Source organism: Rana temporaria, chromosome 8, assembly GCF_905171775.1.
Source record: "Rana temporaria chromosome 8, aRanTem1.1, whole genome shotgun sequence".
NCBI classification, from domain to species: Eukaryota; Metazoa; Chordata; class Amphibia; order Anura; family Ranidae; genus Rana; species Rana temporaria.
Window position 1 is genome coordinate 5,993,712 of NC_053496.1, and position 7,252 is coordinate 6,000,963.

The 7,252-nt window shown below is 39.3% G+C and overlaps 1 protein-coding gene across 3 annotated transcripts in view; it reads right to left on the bottom strand.

Annotated features, from left to right (window-relative positions):
* The window catches only part of KCNIP2 (potassium voltage-gated channel interacting protein 2), a 230,457-nt gene that overhangs the window by 21,522 nt on the left and 201,683 nt on the right, over nt 1–7,252 (bottom strand). The window lies entirely within an intron of this gene.

The window sequence follows — 7,252 nt, forward strand, 5'->3', positions numbered from 1 at the left end:
TCACCCAGAAGAAGCATGGTCTTCCTGTACATATAGAAGAAGCATGGTCTTCCTATTCATCTAGAAGCATAGCCTTCCTATCGGTCTAAAGGGAGTATGGCCCTCTTGATCCATTAAGAAGCATAGCCTTCCTTTCAGTCCAAAAGAAGCATGGCCTTACTGTACATCTAGAAGAAGCATGGTCTTCCTTTTCACCCAGAAGAAGCATGGTCTTCCTGTACATCTAGAAGCATAGCCTTCTTATTGGTCCAAAAGGAGCATGGCTTTATTGTACATCGAGATGAAGCATGTTCTTCTTATTCAGCTAGAAGAAGCAAGGTCTTCCTATTCATCTAGAAGCATAGTCTACCTATCGGTCCAAAGGAATCATTGACTTTCTGTACATCTAGAAGAAGCACGGTCTTCTAATTAATCTAAAAGCATAGCCTTCCTATCAGTCCATAGGGTGCATGGCCTTCCTGTATATCTAGAAGAAGCATGGTATGACTATTCATCTAGAAGCATAACCTTCCTATCAGTCTAAAAGGAGTATGGCCTTCTTGATCCATTGAGAAGCATAGCCTTCCTATCAGTCCAAAAGGAGCATGGCCTTACTGTACATTGAGAAAAAGCATGGTCTTCCTGTATATCTAGAAGAAACATGGTCTTCCTATTCATCTAGAAGAAGCGCGTTCTTCCTGATCACCCAAAAGAAGCATGGTCTTCCTGTACATCTAGAAGCATAGCCTTATCGGTCCAAAAGGAGCATGGCTTTATTGTACATCGAGAAGAAGCATGGTCTTGCTATTCATCTAGAAGCATAGTCTACCTATCAGTTCAAAGGGATCATTGACTTTCTGTACATCGAGAAGAAGCATGGTCTTCCTATTCATCTAGAAGCATAGCCTTCCTATCAGTCCAAAAAGAACATGGCCTTCCAGTACATCTAGAAGAAGCATGGTCTTACTATTCATTTAGAAGCATAGAGTTCCTATCGGTCTAAAAGGAGTATGGCCTTCTTGATCTATTGAGAAGCATAGCCTTCCCATCGGTCCAAAAGGAGCATAACCTTCCTGTACATCGAGAAGAAGCATGGTTTTCCTAATCATCTAGAAGAAGCATGGTCTTTCTATTCACCCAGAAGAAGCATGGCCTTCCAGTACATCCAAAAGAAGCATGGTCTTCCTATTCATCTAGAAACATAGCCTTCCTATTGGTCCAAAAGGAGCATGAAATTCCGGTACATCCAAAAGAAGTATGGTCTTCCTATTCATCTAGAAGCATAGCCTTCCTATCGGTCAAAAAGGAGCATGGCCTTCCTATATATCTAGAAGAAGCATGGTCTTCCTATTCATCTAGAAGAAGCAAGGTCTTCCTATTCATCTATAAGCATTGCCTTCCTATTGGTCCAAAGGGATCATTGACTTTCCGTACATCTAGAAGAAGCATGGTCTTCCAACTCATCTAGAAACATATCCTTCCTATCGGTCCAAAAGAAGCATGGTCTTCCTATTCATCTAGAAGCATAGCCTTCCTATTGGTCTAAAAGGAGTATGGCTTTCTTGATCCATCGAGAAGAATAACCTTCCTATATATGTAGAAGAAGCAAGGCCTTCCTATATATCTAGAAGAAATCTCCAAAAACGCCCCTCTCCATTCAAATGAATTGAAAGCGCTTACCCTTTCACACTGAGGCACTGCAAAAATGCCCTAAAACGTCTGAGCGGTGCTTTACCAGCACATTGGGATTGCAGATGAGGTTTCGCTCGAATAACGCTCGAATAATTCTCGAATAATGCTGGAAAAAACGCTTGAATAATGCTGGAACAAAATGCTTGAATAATTCTCGAATAATGCTGGAAAAAAACGCTCGAATAATGCTGGAAAAAACACTTGAATAACGCTCGAATAATTCTCGAATAATGCTGGAAAAAACGCTTGAATAATGCTGGAAAAAAACGCTTGAATAATGCTGGAAAAAAACGCTTGAATAACGCTCGAATAATTCTCGAATAATGCTGGAAAAAACTATTGAATAACGCTCAAAAAACACTTGAATAACGCTCTGGAATGACGCTTGAATAACGCTTGAAAAAAGCTTGAATAACGCTTGAATAACGCTCGAATAATTCTCGAATAATACTGGAAAAAACGCTTGAATAATGCTGGAAAAAACGCTCAAATAATGCTGGAAAAAACGCTTGAATAACGCTTGAATAATTCTCGAATAATGCTGGAAAAAACTATTGAATAACGCTCAAAAAACGCTTGAATAACGCTCTCAATGACGTTCGAATAACGCTCGAAAAAAGCTTGAATAACGCTCGAATAACGCTCGAATAATGCTGGAAAAAACGATTGAATAACGCTCGAAAAACGTTCGAATAATTCTCGAATAATGCTAGAAAAAACGATTGAATAACGCTCAAAAACGATTGAATAACGCTCTCGAATGACGCTTGAATAACGCTCGAAAAAAGCTTGAAAAACAATTGAATAATTCTCGAATAATGCTGGAAAAAAACGCTTGAATACCGCTCGAAAAACACTTGAATAATTCTCGAATAATGCTGGAAAAAACGCTCGAATAATGCTCGAATAACGCTCAAAAAAAGCTTGAATAACGCTATAATAATTTTCGAATAATGCTGGAAAAAACGCTTGAATAATGCTGGAAAAAACGCTTGAATAATGCTGGAAAAAACACTTGAATAATGCTCGAATAATTCTCGAATAATGCTGGAAAAAACGCTCGAATAATGCTGGAAAAAACGCTCGAAAAACGATTGAATAACGCTCGAATATTGCTCAAAAAAAGCTTGAATAACGCTCGACTAACGCTTGAATAATTCTCGAATAATGCTGGAAAAAACACTTGAATAACGCGCGAGTAACGCTCGAAAAAAGCTTGAATAATGCTCGAGTAACGCTCGAAAAAAGCTTAAATAATGCTCGAAAAAAGCTTGAATAACGCCCCAGTGTGAAAGGGGCCTAACCCCTTCATCTCCATCTTACCCCTCTTTACATAACCTGTACAATAACCTTTTCATCTCAAACCCCCCCCCCCCCCCATATGACCTCTAATTTAACCCCTTCATCTCCACCCCCCCTTATATGACCTGAACTATGAAGGGGTTAATGTGCAGGTCATATATGGGGGGGGGGGGTGAAAATTAAAGGGTTAATGTACTAACCTCTTCACCCCCTGTATATGACCTGCACATTAACCTTTTTATCTCCACCCTCCCCCTCTTTATATAACTTATAATGCACATTTTTATACCTTTTAAAGATCCTAAAAGTTCAGAAAAATTCCCCGTCAGCTCCTAAGGCCTGTTGACAACACACAGCAGTGGTGTCAGCCCTGCCAATTGTGTCTTGCTAAACTACTTAACCACTCGCACGCTCTCATTTCTACAAGATAAAGGTTAATTATTACTCCATAGTCCCTCCCCCCAGATAAGGACTGTGAGGGCCACCGGAAAAGCACTGGACACGAGGCTAGCTCTGGATTTCTGGTAGGATCAACATTTATTTTTTGCACTTATCGAACAGATACAATAAAAAAAATTCAGTGGTATATTTAAGAAGATCAAAGGGGAGCAAATAAGAGATGGTTTAGTGTTCGCATTTTCCACACTTTAAGTAAAACTTGGTATGCAGTCCGTCTGTTCATGATGCGCAAATTAACTTTTTCAATTTATGATTTATTTTGTATTTTTTTATTTAATTTATGATTTATTAAATTATATGATTTATTAAATTATTAATTAAATTACTTAATTTATTCTTTATTCAACTATTAATTAATTAATTGTGTATTGTCCGTCTGTTCATGGTGCGCAAATTAAGGGCCAGATTCAGAGACATTTGCCCTGGCGCAGCGTATCAGAGATACGCTACGCCGCCGTATCTTACCTGGCGGAATTTCGAATCCAGGAAGATTTCGCGCCGTAAGTTACGGCGGCGTAGTGTATTTCTCGGCGCGTATTTCAAATTGGGCGGGTAGGGGGCGTGATTCATTTAAATGAAGCGCGTCCCCGCGCCCATTGAAATGCGCATGCTCCGTTTTGAAATTTCCCGCCGCGCTTTGAGCGAAATGACGTCGCACCGACGTCATTTTTTGAACGTAGACGTGAGTTACGTCCTTTCCTATTCACGGACGACTTACGCAAAAAAAAAAAATTTGACGCGGGAATGACGGCCATACTTTAACATGGCAGGTCTATCTATACGCCACGAAATAGCAGCTGTAACTATACGCCGGGAGAAGCCGACTAGCGACGACGTAAGAGAATGCGACGGACGCGCGTACCTTCGTGGATCGCCGTAAAAAGCTAATTAGCATACCCGATGCGGAAAACAACGCAAACTCCACCCAGCGGGCGCCGAAGTATTGCACCTACGATCCGAAGGCGTACGAAGCCATACGCCTGTCGGATCGAAGCCAGAAGCCGTCGTATCTTTGGTTTGAGGATTCAAACTAAAGATACGACGCGGCAAATTTGAAAGTACGCCGGCGTATCAGTAGATACGCCGGCGTACTTCTTCTGTGAATCTGGCCCTAACTTTTTTAATTTAGGATTTATTTTGTATTTTTTATTTAATTTATGATTTATTAAATTATTAATTTAATTATTTATTCAACTATTAATTAAATTAATTTATTTATTTATTGTGTATTGGGGGGGTCAAAGGTTAAGGGTTCAGAGTGAAATTATAATGCAACTTTAGCCATTATAAGGCGCGTGTCATCCAGAGTAACATGACCGGTCTGACCTAGAATACTACACCTCCCTCCGCGCCCTGCCAAGGAATTAATCTCTCACTAAACAAGATTAAAACCCGGTTTGATTTCATGTCGGCTAATTTGTACACGAGCGGGAAGCTTCATTTATTTTTTACGCATGAAAAGATCCACTAAAACCGAGCCAATCATTTTTTTTTTTTTTTATGCATGTTTATAAAAAAAAAAAAATGAAGCTTCATTTATTTTTTAAGCATGAGAAGATTTACTAAAACTGAGCCAATATATATATATATATATATATATTTTTTTTATGCATGTTTATTAAAAAAAAATGGCTGAACCAGAAGGTCTTAATTTCAACCGGACTAAATATATTTAAAAAAAAAATAAAAGAATAATAATTTCAACCTTAAACTTTAAAAATAATTTCAATATTTCTCATGGCAATTAATGTTAAGATCTATAGGTATATCATTAAATACGAGCCCTACTGTATATTTTTATGTTGTGAATCGTATTCTTTTTTGTTTTGTTTTTTCTTCCTCTTTTTCTAAATTTCTACAAATTTCTATGGTGAAAATTTCAATAAAGATAAAGGCCCAGATTCACAGCGGCAATACACCGGCGTATCTACTGATACGCCGGCGTATTTTCAAATTTCCCGCGTCGTATCTTGATTTGGCATCCTCAAACCAAGATACGACGGCTTTTGGCTAAGATCCGACAGGCGTACGGCTTCGTACGCCTTTGGATCTTAGGTGTAATTTTCCGGCGGCCGATGGGTGGTGTTTGCGTCGTTTTCCAGCGTCGGGTATGCAAATTAGCTGATTACGGCGATCCACGAAGATATGCGCGTCCGTCGCAATCTCTTACGTCTTCGCTAGTCGGTTTTTCCCATTGTAAACTTGAGGCTTACATTTAGACAGCCATGTTATTAAAGTATGGCCGTCGTTCCCGTGTCGAATTTCAATTTTTTTTTTTGCGTAAGACGTCCGGGAATACGAAACTACGTAACGCACGTCGCCGTTCAAAAAACACGGCGGGGCGCCGTAATTTCACGCAAAGCACTTCGGGAAATTTTCAGATGGAGCATGCGCAGAACGTCCGGCGCGGGAGCGCGCCTAATTTAAATGACACACGCCCCATTTGAATTAGGCGGGCTTGCGCCGGACAGATTTACGTTACGCCGCCGCAAGTTTACAGGTAAGTGCTTTGTGGATCGGGCACTTAGACTGAAAACTTGCGGCGGTGTAACGTAAACGGGTTACGTTACGCTGCGCCGCAGGTACGAGAATCTGGCCCTATAGGTATATCATTAAATACAAGCCCTACTGTATATTTTTATGTTGTGAATCGTATTCTTTTTTGTTTTGTTTTTTCTTCCTCTTTTTCTAAATTTCTACAGATTTCGATGGTGAAAATTTCAATAAAGATAAAATTATTAAAAGAAAGACAACCAATGGATAAAACATCAGTCCTATAATTAAACTGAGGTAAACATTTTTACTTTTCCAGTCAAGTGTGGAGTTATGCTGTACCAGGGTTCAAAACCTCTTTTTTATTATAGTTATGGGGGGAAAAAATTAGTAAATGAAAAAATTAATTTAACACCTCACAATCAGAATTTAAGTATTAATCAAAAATACAGTTTTTATATCAGGATTCAAACCTTTTTTTTTATATATACAGATGCTTTATTATAGTTATGGGAAAAATATGAATAAATAAATGTAACAGCCCACAATCAGAATTTACATTTTAATTAATATTTTTTTTTTTATACAATTGAAAATTAAATTTCAATTAAAAATTAACAAATCTAATTTAAACCTTTTAATGTATGCTTTATTATAGTTCTAAATAAATAGTAACACCCCACAATCAGAATTGTAATTAATTAAAAATTCAATTATAATGCAATTAAAAGATCGAATTAAATCCTATGGGGCAGATTCACAAAGATCTGCCCCGGCGCATCGTATCTGAGATACGCTACGCCGCCGTACCTTACCTGGCTTTGGTTCGAATCCTGGAAGATTTTGCGCCGTAAGTTATGGCGGCGTAGTGTATCTCAAGCGGCGTATCGGCGTGGAATTCAAGTTGGGCGGGTAGGGGGGCGTGTTTCATTTAAATGAAGAGCGTCCCCGCGCCGAACAAACTGCGCATGCGCCGTCCCTAAATTTCCCGCCGTGCATTGCGCGAAATGACGTCGCAAAGGACGTCATATTTTTTTTAACATAGACGTGAATTACGTCCATCCCGATTCACGGACGACTTACGCAAAAAAAAAATTCAAAATAAACGCAGGAACGACGGCCATATTTAACATGGCAAGTCTAACTATACGCCGCAAAACAGCAGCTTTAACTATACGCCGGAAAAAGACGACTAGAGACGACGTAAGAGAATGCGACGGCCGCGCGTACGTTCGTTGGATCGTCGGAAATAGCTAATTTGCATACCCGACGTGGAAAACGACGAGAACTCCACCCAGCGGACGCCGAAGAATTGCATCCTAAGATC